Consider the following 13,633-nt stretch of genomic DNA (forward strand, 5'->3'; position numbering starts at 1 on the left):
GGGGTTTGTCTTTCACTGCTCACTGCTGTGTAGGTGGGGGTATGAGGCTGGTGACAGTTTGAACTGTCAGACTTTGTGCCCAGAGTGACAATTGCTGCCTCACTAGCACAACCTAAACATACATTATCTTATTAGTGCACTCCCGTCTTTATGCAATTAAACAGTATTATGTTTAAGCTGCCTCCACTGTGTACATTCCCACAGTTTTAACAGTTTATCATTTAAAGCCTATGAGAATTTGACTGAGATTTAATTCCACCTGTACGGGCTGGGCAGCAGTGAAGTGTGATTGTATCTGTGGTTTAAGTGCAGCTGCCCTGAGAAGTGAGAGTGCTGCAATCAGTATTGTCAAGGTCTTCAGCAACCAGATAAGAGGGAATGACCAGCAGGAAATGCTCCTTTGTGGGGGAGAGTCTTTGTTCCATGAGAACACTTTCAGATAAAAGGTGAAAATTGATCATCTTGCTATTCCCTTGCCTTGAAATTACTTAAGGGCCTGGTCAGCAAGGAAGTTTCCTCGCAGTGTTTAGTAATACTGATTTCTGCAGAAACCCCAGTATTTCACACGTCTCAGTTTTCTTGCTTGAAAGTTTTGCACACGAGTCCTTGTCAGTTCTGGAAGCTGTAATAGATATTGCTGTTAAGGTGATATTTTAGGGTGGAGTATTTTTTTTTTTTTTTTGAGTAAGCATCTATGTCTTAAAACCCTTGAGTCATGTATTCTATTTTTTAATTCAAAATGGTTTTGAAGGCTCAGCATGTTGTAGTGGTCGAGATACAGCACTAAGCATAAAGAGCCATTGAAATGCCTCCTGAAAGGAGGGGAAAGGATATTATGTCTCTAGGATCACTGGATTAATTTACACATTTATTTATTTCTAATGACCTGGGCAATGCTTGTATGTTAATGGGTCCAGTTTTGGGGCTGACATCCCCCTGCCCCAGTTAACTGAGGGTCTATGAAAGGGCAGCAGGTGATGGTTCTGCTTCACCTGCACAGACAGGGCAGTTCTTTCTCTGTTGGGTTCAGTCATCTCGGGAATGTGGCCTGATCTTTCTGATTTCCATGACCAACTGTAACGTGTTTTTTCACCGGGGAATTTTGTTAAACTGGTTAACTCCGTGTATTGGATTCAGGTTGTGCTGCAGTGGTTGTCACCAAACTCGTTTTACAGGGTTTTCCAAGGAAAACACCCACTGTGGTGTTTTCTGCCCTGGGTAGGCTGTAAATGGCTTTTTCAGTTGGGCTGTAGTTGCTTTTCAGATACTCGAGTTGCACAATGGCACCGTGACTCATGAACCACAGCCTGTGCCCCTCACTGGGTTCTTTTGAGGCTTTAATTGTGTGTGCAATAGTCAGGGTGCAATCTTCAGCATCTACAAGCAATCCATCTTTTCCTATCTTTGGATCCCTTTTGGTGGTGGGTTTTTTTTTTTTTGTTTTTTTTTTTTTTTTTCAGCAAACTTGGCTTATGTGCTTTGTGAGATTAGGGAAGGTGATCACTTTTCTGTAACATCCTAATGTTTCTTGGAGAAAATACTGGTAAACTATGAAGTACCTTACACATCTCGCCAAAATGTTGTGTGTGTTTTTAGGGGGTGGAAGCAGCATGAATTGCCCTTTAAAAGCTGAAAGTTTTAATGAAATAGCTGAAGTTCAAGGGAATCTGAGAGTTTTAGAGAAATTAACAAAAATGTGTTATGAATAGGCAGGAATGTAAAATAGCATCATAAAATGATAAGAGTAGATTTTCAATGTGGTTTCTCCTTGGAGATTATATTTTGGGTAGACGGAATTAAGTATTTTGCACGTGCAGCTTGCTTTGGTCAAGGAAGTGAGAGGTGGTCAGTGTTACATGGGCACCCCAAAATGCCAGGAATTGGAGGGGTCATTGTTTTCTGAAAATCTCATCCTTTGCTTTATTTTGTGTCTTCACTGGATCTCCCAATCGTTGGTCATCATGGATTTTGCTACTGGCTATTGCTTTCTGGAAGGATGTCTAGAATCAAAAAAATCACATTTAAAATAGGTGTGTTGTTTTTTAAATTTTATTTTTTTGAGTGGGTGATTGTGCAAAAATCCTTTCATTGTTGTGTACAAGTTTACAATTTGATTGAGACTAGGAGCATATAAAAAACATAAAATCTTGTATTTCAAACTTGCTAGAGTTGTGTGCTCAGGGGTGTTCTCCCCTGATTTGTTTTAATTTGACTGCTTTAGTGGCTCTAGATAATATCAAGCATTTATTGTGTGTGATTTATATGGATTGGGAAAGTACTCTACACACTTTCTCAGGCCAGGAACAATGTTCTTTACACATAGCCTTTAATGCAGTTGTGAGCCTAAATAAATGCTGCTTTTGAATATGTGCACAGATCCCATATAATTATGGAGGAGTGTGGTTTGTTATGAGAGAACCTGCAGCATTGTGGAGTGCTCCTCAGCTGATGTTTGGATAAAACAGATCAGCTCAGATATTGTCTGGAACTGATCATCTGAATCTTGGGCCAGATTTCTTTTTCCTTGGTTCTTGAGTTAATCAGGGGAATTGATGGGCTCTGGTGGCACAAAGCATATGGATGTAACCGTGGATAATGGTGGGGTTTGGTTGTCTGTGATATTTACAGCTGAAGTAGTGAATGGAACTAGAGAAGTCTTTTCTTTCCCATTGACATTACACAGAGATAGGAATAAACAAAAATACTCTGCAGAATGAGTGAGTTAGACCAGTCCCACAGAGCGTGGCAGGTGGGATTTATGCTAAAACAGGCATTCAAAAATACTCTTCTAGGCTATTTCCACACATAAAAACGAGCCACACACAAAATCCCAGCAATCTGTACTCTGAATTTGCTGTACATGGGAGGAACTTCCCATAATGAAGAACAGATTTGTGGATATTTATCTGACAATCATTTGACAACAATTTGATTGTGATCATCCCCCCAGTGTGGGGAGGCAGCTGTGTCCTCCTCCCTCTTGTCCCAACCTCTGCATCCTCTGCTGAGTAACTTCACTGGGGTGTTCTGCTTTGTGTGGTTTGTGGCAGAGTGAGGACTGAGAGAAATCCTAACAAGAACAGAATGTATTTTGTTATAGCTTTTTTGCCTTTGTCTTTTTGATCCTCCGTTAATACAAGTTGTCTCCCTTCTTGCTCCCTCCATGCAACTGATTCTCATTGCTTTTCTTACTAACAAACTAAGGAATAAAAATGCATCACAAATTTTCATCGTGATAATATTCTTTGAAATGTGCTGCGACTTTGAGAGAACAGCTCGTGTTACATTTTGCAAGGGTGAGTAATGTGTTTGCTCACTTTGTCCTTTGTGTTTGATAACCTGTGAAGCTCCCTCCAGCTTCACTGGAGTAGGGCTGGGTTTTTATTCCCCACAGTCTGTAGGAAATGGTTGAGATGCCAGCACAGCTAATGAAGGTCTGACATGTTCTCCCTATTTTTAATACCTAAAAGTACTTGCTTTGAATGTGACCTTACCATTTAGCTTCAGAAGGTTTGCATGACATTCACCAAGTGGTTTAATGCACTAGAATAGCAGTTGTCATTTATTTTTGAGCTTGGGGGAAAAGCATTTTTTTGGAATGATTAAACTTAAAATGCAAAAAAAGTCTTCTACCATGCTTTAAGTAGGTCGAGATTTCTGCCACCCTTAGAAAGGAAATTGAAACCTGACCTGCTCAATGGCCAGGGTGAGATGGGGGAAGGAGGTTTTGGTGTGTTTTTCCTTTTTCTTTCCTTTTTTTTTTTTTTTTTTTTTTTTTTTATTTTTATTTTTATTTTCTCTAATAAGTCAAAATATACTTGTTTTTGTGAGACTCGTTTCACTGGCCACGTGTTGCATATTGTAGGGTATTTCAAGACATCCCTGAAATATTTATCATGCTGTGTCCCACCAAGAATGTAATCTTAAGGTCTCCACTGTTTATGAAGCAAAGTCTATATTTTATCTCATGCTGAGAAAAGATGTGATAATGGTTGTTTGGGGATTATGTGAAAATGAAGTGAGGAATGACCCTTAAAAATTGGTAGGAAGTGGGAGATTCCCAAATGAGACCAGGGAAGCGGGGAAACTGAATTGCTGCTGTGGGGTTTTTCTAATGAATATGGTCTTTGCACTTCTAGTGGGGAAAATTAAGACTGGGGAGAGAAAGAAGCCTTTAAAGAAAGTACAATAACAATCTGTGTGGCTCAAAAATGAAAGCTAAACCTGTAATTGGGGGAACTTGTGTTGGTCAGTGGTGCAGTTTCAGGGAGTGCAGGCACAGAGCCCGAGAAGGTGCCTGTGATGCTGAAGATCATTCATGGATTAAAAGTGCTGATCAAAAAGATCTGATGTAAATGAGCCACTCCTAAATGAGGGACCCATTGCAACAGGAAATGCTGTACTTGGTTTTAGGTTCATTCGTTACATCTCCTTTAACTTTCTTTAGGTTAATAAAGAAAGTAGATTTGCCAAAACGTTTCTTTTTAAAACATACTTGCCTCAGCTTATTTCTTGAAGGATGAAGTCTGAATTTGGAGAAAGACAGCAATAAAGTTTTACTGAGTTGCATCTTTTGTTTTTCTGCAGCTTAATGTTCAGAATAATTTGGGCTCTGCTCTGAGAGGTATTACAGGAGTTCATAGAGATCATTCTTCCTTCTCTGACGTCCAGCTATTCAAATTGCAATAGTAAAGCCAACAGAGATTTAGCAAGTCATTCTGAATGGTGCTTTAGGGCAGGGAATAAATAATGTCCTAATCAATTGAAATTTCAGTAGGGAATTGTGATATGATGTAAAATTACCTACATTAGTCCAGAAAACCCGTGTGATCTCAACAGCAGAAATATTACTGAGTCCTTAATATTCAAAGGCTACTGGTGCTTTTGGTCTGTCTCACTGAAAAGGCAGCAGCCTTGAAAAGCACTCAGTTCCCTGAGCCTGTATTGGACTGGAGAGGAGGGAAGGATGATTTGTTGAGTCATGACCACCACCTTTTGCTGCAGAAAGGATTTTTTTTTTTTTTTCATGCTAGTAGAATATAGCTCAATAACAAATTGTGTGATCTGTCTGGAGTAGGACAGGCTGAGGCTTCGTGCTCCAATTTCTTTTGTGTGTTGTATTGGCTATTGAGGACAAGCAGAATGGTCTTTCTCTTTGCACAATGTAAAAAATTGATCCAAGTGAATCAAGTTTGGGTCTCTGACATATATGTATTATGCCAGATAAGAAATTATTTGCTTTTTGATAGACTATAAATCCATGTTTAATTTGGGAAGACTGCTTTAGACTGATGGCTAAGAGTGGTTATTGTTATGAGCAGAAGGAGCAGATGATTGAATACTGAAAAAAAATGCAGAGGAAGACAAGCATAGCCCAGTTGTTCTAAGGTGAACATAGTTTTAGCTTTTCTCTCTCCTTTTTTATTTTTCTTCCTAAGCTATTGTTATTTCAGGGTTTCAGTCATTAGACCACATAACCAGGACCACTGGAGACATCTTTACTGAATGTGGTTACCTACTGAAAACAATCAGGTTATCAAATCTTCCGCTTGTTAACTTACAAAACTTTTTAGAACTAAATAATGTTAATTTTTTAAACTATTCTTTTGTCCTGTTACTGCTGTTGATTCTGATTCCAGACCCCCACGTTGTGACCGATGAGAAGTTCGATTTCCAGTAGGAAGTTTTACTCTGTTGGTTGGACTTGTTATAGTTCAGTAACTTTTTCTGCTGTTTTTCCTGAAAAGCCAGTCTTCCTACTCTTGTGGTTGTCTAGTTGCCTTTTTGTGCATTTGTAGGATGAGCTCATCTGTTTTGAGTGTGATTGACCAGAACTGCTCTGGTCACTTCAGGTTAAGCCTCACATCCTGCTGGTGACTCTTTCAAACACCAGCGGCTCTTCTGCTGCTGCCTTGGGTTCCATGTGCCTTTTCCTGACTGCACCCCATGGCACAGGGACCACGAGGTGTTATTTAATTGGTACAGGGCTGTCACTTTCTCTACTTGATGCTCTTTAAGTGATGAGCTTAAAGAGCAGTGTCTCTGTGACTTGTTTCAAATGTGTGAATGAATTTTTATCAGTTGTGTTGCCTTCTGTTTCTGTTGTGGAAGGACTTGGCTGTAAAGTAATCTTGTGTTCTTGGTGTAAAATACTCTGAAATAATTTGTTATGGTCTTTTGGCTGTCTTATTTTTAGTAATTCTGAAAAATAGTATTTCCCCTCTGTCTGCTACCCCACATGTTATTGCATTGCTTGTGTTTTAACTGTTTGTTGACTCAGCTTTTTAAAGGTGTGTTGATCAAGCAACTTGTAGGATACCCTGAAATAATGATAGACACTTTGGGGGTCTTTTTTCTCTCCTTACACTTTTGGATCAAGATAAACTAGCTGAATATGCTCCAGAAGCTTTGGAGGAGGGAAGGAGAAATTCTAACAAACAGCATTGGGTGGGAAGAGAAGAACAGATTTTTATGCCCTCCCACCCCGTGGAGGTCCCTGGGATCTTAGTTCAGGGATCCTGTTCAAACTGTGACCTGCCCGTGTGGTGCACCCAATGGGAGAGTTTATCTGGCTGGAAAATAACCCAAAAAATAACAGTGTGGCTGCACAAATGTTATCCTGGCCTGTGGGAGAGGACAGCAGGGGAAGGACAGTGCACGGCAGTGCAGGTTACAGCAGTTTCTCTGGCTTAACATGCAGGGATACACTTCTGGTGTTCCCAAGCTGAATGGATAAACTCAGGGTTGTTGGGACTTCTGCTGCTTATCAGAACGGCAGATGATGTCTTAACCTTTGAGTTTGGCCATTCATTTGTAATTAAATGAAAAGAAACATTTGATTTTATTGTATCATAAACTAAGATTTATGCAGGAGCTCCCACTTGGTCGTGGCAACTTGTTCTCTCAGTCGTTTCAAACCAAGCAAGTTTAGTGGTAGGGAGGACATCACTTTGTTACATTTTGTTTTTTGAGCACTTAGAGGGGTTTCAGAGCTATCCAGGACATGGGTGATGCAGTTACTGCTCTACCAGGCTGTTTTTTTCAGTTGTTTCTAATCGTGTGTACACACACCCACACTGTCTCTGTATTTGAATAGCTTGAGGAAACTGGACTGTGTACTTTTCATGCTTCAAGTCAAACACAAGTCTGAGCTCTTGGCAGGATTTTGGCTTGGTTCCTCCCAATAGCCGGGAGAGATGAGCCAACATTTGTAGATCACTCAACAGTATCTTTGCAAAAGATGGGTCAAGACTTCAATTTTAGAGACTCTTTTAGACCCTTGAATGTTTCCTATTGAGACCCCAAACCGCTGTTGTATCTTGGAAAACCTTGGGTCGCATGCCTGGCTCTCTGACAGATGTGCCTTATCAATTTTATCTTCTTACTCTGAGATTAGACATGAAATATGGGAGTGTCTCGTGACAAACCCTCAGCAGTGTGGTCAGGATATCCCATCATGCCACAAATACCTTTTAATGTTTTTCCCCTTTTACTGTAAAGCCGCATTTCCTTGTCTTGTTCCCACACGCCGCGGTCGCGCTGTAAAATGCATTGAAAATACAGAAGGTAAAGTCTTGTTTCAGATCAAGGAAAAGGTTTGTTGTGACTACTTTGGGACCTTCAAGTGTTTATTTTTTTGTTGTCTATGTTTTAGGCTTTTTTTCCCATGTGATTTCTGGCTTCCGTAGGTGTTTGGTGTGATGGAGCAAGTGAATGCTCAGAGTACTTGAGTTAGTCTTGTCAGCTCTGGGGGCAGCTCAGCCCACACCATGGTGCAGGACTTTCTCATGAAGTGAGAAATGGATATGGAGGGAGAAGGGAGCAACATATCTCGTGTGGAGTCTGGTGTGAGATCTCACACTTGTTAATGATAAGTGTGTTTGTCTTCTGAGACAATGGGTGACGTTGAGCCAGATTGCGTCTGAAAAATGCAGCTTTGGCAATTTGGACAGACGTGGAAAATTTCGTAATTGTGACTTGAGTTCAGGTGTTGATCCAGATAACTACTTATTTTGATGTTTGCTGAGAACTCTGAAAACTTGCAAAGTTCTCATTGAAGGAGAATAAAGCATAATAAAAAAGGTTATTGACACAGTTGAATTATTATTTTAGTGCGTGTGTTTGCCCAATAGACCATAATGGATTTGGAGTAGTTGTTCTGGTACACTGAGTAAATTCTGGGTCGGTTTTGGTGTGCCTAGTCATTGTGAAAGCACTTATTTCTCAATGCCACACAGCTGCTCTTGAAGTGTCAAGAATTGGCCTGTCAAGTGCTGGCCTGTTGTTTGACCAAACTGGCAGAATGGTGCTGTAAGACATGTTTTTATGATTGTGTCCTTAATTGACTAGGCACCACCATGCCAGAAAGAACCACTTTTATTTAAATAGAAATATTGAAATAGAATAGAAATATTTTTTCTATACTATGAAGGAGTTAATAACATAAAAGCTTCTCTATTTTTTTTTTCCCTAGAGAAGAAAAGAAAGTCTCATCTGTACTGGATAAGTGATTTAGATTTTAGCTTGCTGCAAATTCTCTTGTCAGGTCCAAGCCCCTTGAAATGATTTTCTAGTAGAGATGTTGAAACACAATGGGTGGTGGAAATGTTGGTTTATTATTAATTGACTCAGTATGTCTTTTTTTTAATTATTTTTTATTTTGAAATGCCAGTCAGTAAGGCTGTTGTTCAGCCACTACCTAGTCTGCTTTATTTCGGGTGCAGCTGAGGTGAACTGATTTGTATAGCAGAATATGTACATGGGAATTTGGAAAATAGGGTTAACTGTGCCTGAATGTCTCCTACATTTTTGAGATGTCTGGGCTCATTTAACCTCCTCTTTTCTGCAATACGGAACAGAACTTGTCTGACAAAACAAAAATGAAACAGAAGTGGTGTGCGTGCATCCTTTTCGCAAAAGATATAAATAGTCTGGAAGGAGGATTGTGTTCTCAGCAGCTTGGCAGATGACGCTGAGAATTGACATAACACAGATATAGGCAGAGCACCCGAGCCTCTTTTTGCTTTTGCTTTCTTGTTTAAAGGAGGAGTTTCGGATCAGTTCTCTGGAGTCCTGGTACTTCTGAAAAAAGAATGAAATGTTAGCAAAGCAGTCTCTGAGATTTTGTGTCACAGTGTGCGTGACTGGGCTGAAGAGAAGGGACCTGTAGATAACTGCAGACAGCTTATCAGCAGTGTTTAAAACCCCCAAATTTTCATCTGAATTGAGCACTTCTCATCTGAATCTGATAGAGTTGTGGTTCCTCTGAAAGCTGTGTCCTATTGCCATGACTGTAGTCTCTGCATGGCACACGGGCTGCCTGTGAGACCTGTTCATTTACTACTTGAAGACAAGACCCATTGTGTGGGGTTTTTTTGCCAAATAAGACTTTGAGAGCATTCTGAAGTTGTCTCCTCACAAGGTAAGGACAGCAAAATCCCCTTTGGTAGAACTTAACAGAATTTGGACAGGAATGAGAGAGTAATTGGCATAATCTTCTCCCAACTCCCTCTTGTATTTGGCAGTCAGGGAAGAGATGGCCCAAAAAACACAGGCACAAGTACTTGAATAAGGATTTATGGATTCCTGAAACTGAGGTGTGAAAAGGCTGATTTTTATCCCTAACTCCCTACTGATCTCTTAAGCTCCTTTATTCTGGGGCTCTCAGAAGTGCTTGATGTCACTGGAGTCACACTTCTCTTTCCTCTGCTTTTGGTCCCTATCCTGTAACATGGGGAAAAATGGCTTTAGCTGTGTTCTTTTGACTCTTTTGGATCACAGAGGTCATGGCTGCTGCAGACTCCAGGAAGAACCCGCCTTCCAGGCAGTGTCTATGAGTCCATCAGCCCAGAAAATAAAGCTGCAGTGGCCAACTGCAAACCCTTGATGAGCTCCTGGCTGTGTAGCAGAAACTGCTGTGACTTGTTAAATGTACTGAAGGTTGTGAAATAAACAGGTTTGACAGCTGCTCCCCCCAAACTGGGCTGTTCTTGTCTCAGTTCAAGAATCGCTGCTTGAGAATATCAAATTGTCTAATCCAAGCTAAGCAAGAAGCCCAGGAATGTTTCTAGAAGCATCTTTGATTTAAAAAACTAGATGTCATTCTGTAAGCTTTCTCATGTGTGTGTTTTCTGTTTTTTAATACTGCCTCCCCATAAATCAAGTCATTCTACATCTGTAAGTAAATTTCCCTCTGACATTGAAATTGAGGAACAAGTGAAAACACATCATTTTTGCTGATTCTTTCCACTCCTCTCGTTTGTGGTTCAGGTCTTGGCTATGTATTGAAGACTGTATTATTATTTTTTAATCGAAGCTGTTTCTTCCCTAGTAGAGAGGATAATTTGTTTTGTTACTTTAAATAACAGAAACATCTTGGTTACAAAAGCTGAGGAAAGAGGGGCTTAGAAATTCTAAGTATTTCATACTGTTTAATGAGTGTTTCTACTAAAAATAGGCTTTGTAAAGAAAGGTAGTAACTCATTCTGTAAGACTCCTAGTCAACAGCAAAAGCCATAAAGATTTTTTTTTTGTACTGAAATGATTAATGGCTGCATATCTAAAATCCTGCAAAATTTTGTAATGCTCAGCAGAATCTAAAATTTTGAGAGAATACCTTGTGTTCCTGCTTGTGAAAATAGCTGTTCCTTTAATCTGTTTAGTTTGCTCCCTTGCCAGCCAAGCTTAAAAAAGTGAGCAGCACCATCAAGTTATGTTAATGTTGTGAGCCATTTTCATCCCTCGGTGTCCCAGAGGGTTGATTCCTTATCTGCCATCATCCCTGCATGAAGTGAATGTGTGCATGTGTGAGGAATGCAGGATTGGGCACAAATCTTGTACCCTTTGAAGACACTCTGTCCAAAACAAACACTTAGTTCCCAGTAAGTGTAATTTAGTTGATAAATATCTTAACAGCTTACTGGGGAGGAACCTCTGCTTGTTTTCTGCAATGTACCAAAAACATCTTTTGTACGATCCTGAAGTCCTTGAACACGAGGGCCTGTAGTGCTGTTTGTGCATTGATGGTGCCAAACCATGTAGGAGCTTTATTGTTTGCTTCTCCCAAAAATGTGGTGTTCTAGACTGCTCAGAGACTGGCCCTTTTGTTTAACATTTCATGGGGATGAAAGAGAGGAACAACGGATAAAACCACTGTCCGTGAAATGAAAATGAGCATTCTGATGTTTATTGGTGTCAAAAACCAGGAGACTTCATTGTTCCTGGTTGGCATTACTGATTGTCCCTGTTGTATGTCCATGTGTAAGTCCTTGGGCATTTTCTATGGATATCTTCATCCTGATTACATGTTCTCAAGATACAAACTCAAACCCAAAGGGAAATGAAATGTTTTAGTGAGTGTGTGAAATAGAATACAGATTGCAGAGGCTGTGCAACCTCAGTCTGAGCAGGAGAAGCAGCAACATCACACACACCCTGTTTGTTTAGATCTCATGTGAAGCTGTTGTCTTCAGACAAACTCAGTATTGAGCAAATGTATGGATGTGATTTTTTAAAATATGAACATTTGTCATCATTAGTTTGTATTTGTGGCATATCTGCATACATAATACACATGGAAATGAAAAATTGCCTATTTAAGGCTCCTAATTTAAGAAAACACAGGGCATTCTGAAGGTGAGTTAAGCAGGTGCTTTGCTCGTTTGGGGAAAGCCACACATAATGTGTTGGCCAATGAAAGACACACAGAATGATGTTCTGCTCCACAGTCAACTGTCCTTACAGTAAGGCCAGTGGGGAAGAGTTGGACTTGGAAAGAAATGAAAGGAGCTCCTGAAATGGTGTGCTTTGTGTGCCATGAGGGGCTCTCTAATACCAGTGGGGTTTGAGGTGTCCCTCTGTGCTATTGAATGAGTTGGGTACCTTTGGTGAAGTCACAAAAATTTAATAACTAGCTAAGTAAACAATCCATATGAAAAATATAACGTATTTTTAAATTTTAGAGTGCAAGGTAATTTTTTTTTTTTCATGTCACATTTTGAAATCTTTATTTCAAGACGTGAAATAATTCATTAAATCCACCTTTACAGCAATCTGCCTTCCTGGTGATGACACATGCTCTGATGTTAGTGATCTGAAATGAAACCAAGAGGAATTTCTTGGAGCAGAGTTGGGGAGATGGCTTTTTTCCTTTCCTCAGGAATCAGATGGAAATGTGTGATCTGATATCACCATTGGTGGTGGAGTAGCTGCTGTTTGTGGGGGCAAAGATCTGTTTGGAAGGAAACTTGGGATCTGTGTGTATTAAATCTGTCCAGAGATGGGAGAGGAGGCAGGATATGGACAGAGTCCAGCTCTGCCCTTGACTTGTCCCATACAGCCCCCTTTGAATTCAGAAGGAATTATCTCCAAATAAATATAAGGGTGGATGTGCCTGAGTGAGTGAGAATGCGATCACCTGATGTGGGATTCCCATAGTGAGGTGTTGACTCATCTTTTCATGTATGGAAAGCTATTTTGCAGCCTTAGAAACAGTGGTTTCAGTTGGGGAAGGCATTGAAGCACTTGTATGAAGTGCTTTTCCAAGGAGGGATTTTTTTTTTTCCATAGTCAAGTCCTGTGCAAACTTGAAATGTCTTTGATTTAGGGAAGGGGGAGTGAAGTAGTTTCAGGTGCTACTGTCTGTGAATAATACCCTGCACATGGAGCCCCTGTTCTGTTGGTCCTTAGGCAACACTGGGATAAAAAACAATACAAACACCTGCACTTGCATCCACCTGCTGAGTTCTGTCGCTTTACACTCCCTATTCTCTGACTTAGGGAGAAGGAGGCAGGAACTTTTCTGTGCTTTGTCTGCTGTGTTGGGAGAGACACAAACAGCACGAGCTGCCAGAATGAAGGAGGCAGTGAAGCTGTCCCTGTGTCGGGCTCCTGCATGCACAGACAGGCTGGGGGAGGAAGGAGAAAACCCTTTCCCTGCCTTGCATTTACTATTACTCCTCCTTTAGTGGGGACATAAATTACTTTCATTACGTACATTATATTAATTTCTCATTATTTTATTGAGTCCATGTTCCTGCAGCTTCTAAATTCCAGGCTTAGTGTGCTGATGAGGTTTGATCTTTCTCTACCCAGATAATTTGTATTTATAAATAACTTTGTTTTCTAACTAAAGGAATTCTGGAGCAGGAAAATGCCCAAGTAAATTCAAGGTTTGCTCTTTAACATTGGCAGCTGCTGTGCAAGGTGCAGGCTGAAGTTGTAGTTCTCCCTGTGTTAACAACAAAAAAAGCCTTTTTTTTTTTTTTTAATTGTGAGATACAATTGTGTTTGTTTTGCACTTTCTAATCTTGAAAACAGAAGCTGGGTAAAACTGGTTGGCTCTCCTCACCTCTGCCTCTGTAAGGACTGGAACCAGTTTAGTTGGGGATAGGTCAGCAGTGTGAAAGTTTTGTTTAAGGTCTTTCTCAACCATGTCAGTGTTGTTTCTCTTAACTTGTTTAGCTTTTGTGCTGGGTTTGTGAAGGTAAAACATGGCTCAGCCCTTAATGTACAACTGTTTTGGCTTCAATATAGCAAAGCTATAAATAGGCTCCCCTTTGCCTCCCCAGCAGTAGGAAATGACTGCAGCAGGTGTTGTCCTCTGCTAGAAATTTGCACATTATTACTACCCAAG

At 40.3% G+C, this 13,633-nt stretch overlaps 1 protein-coding gene across 1 annotated transcript in view; it reads left to right on the top strand.

The window, feature by feature from the left end:
• Positions 1 to 13,633, top strand: part of MNAT1 (MNAT1 component of CDK activating kinase) — a 116,379-nt gene that overhangs the window by 20,285 nt on the left and 82,461 nt on the right. The window lies entirely within an intron of this gene.

This window comes from Zosterops lateralis (assembly GCF_965231275.1).
Source record: "Zosterops lateralis genome assembly, chromosome: 6".
NCBI classification, from domain to species: Eukaryota; Metazoa; Chordata; class Aves; order Passeriformes; family Zosteropidae; genus Zosterops; species Zosterops lateralis.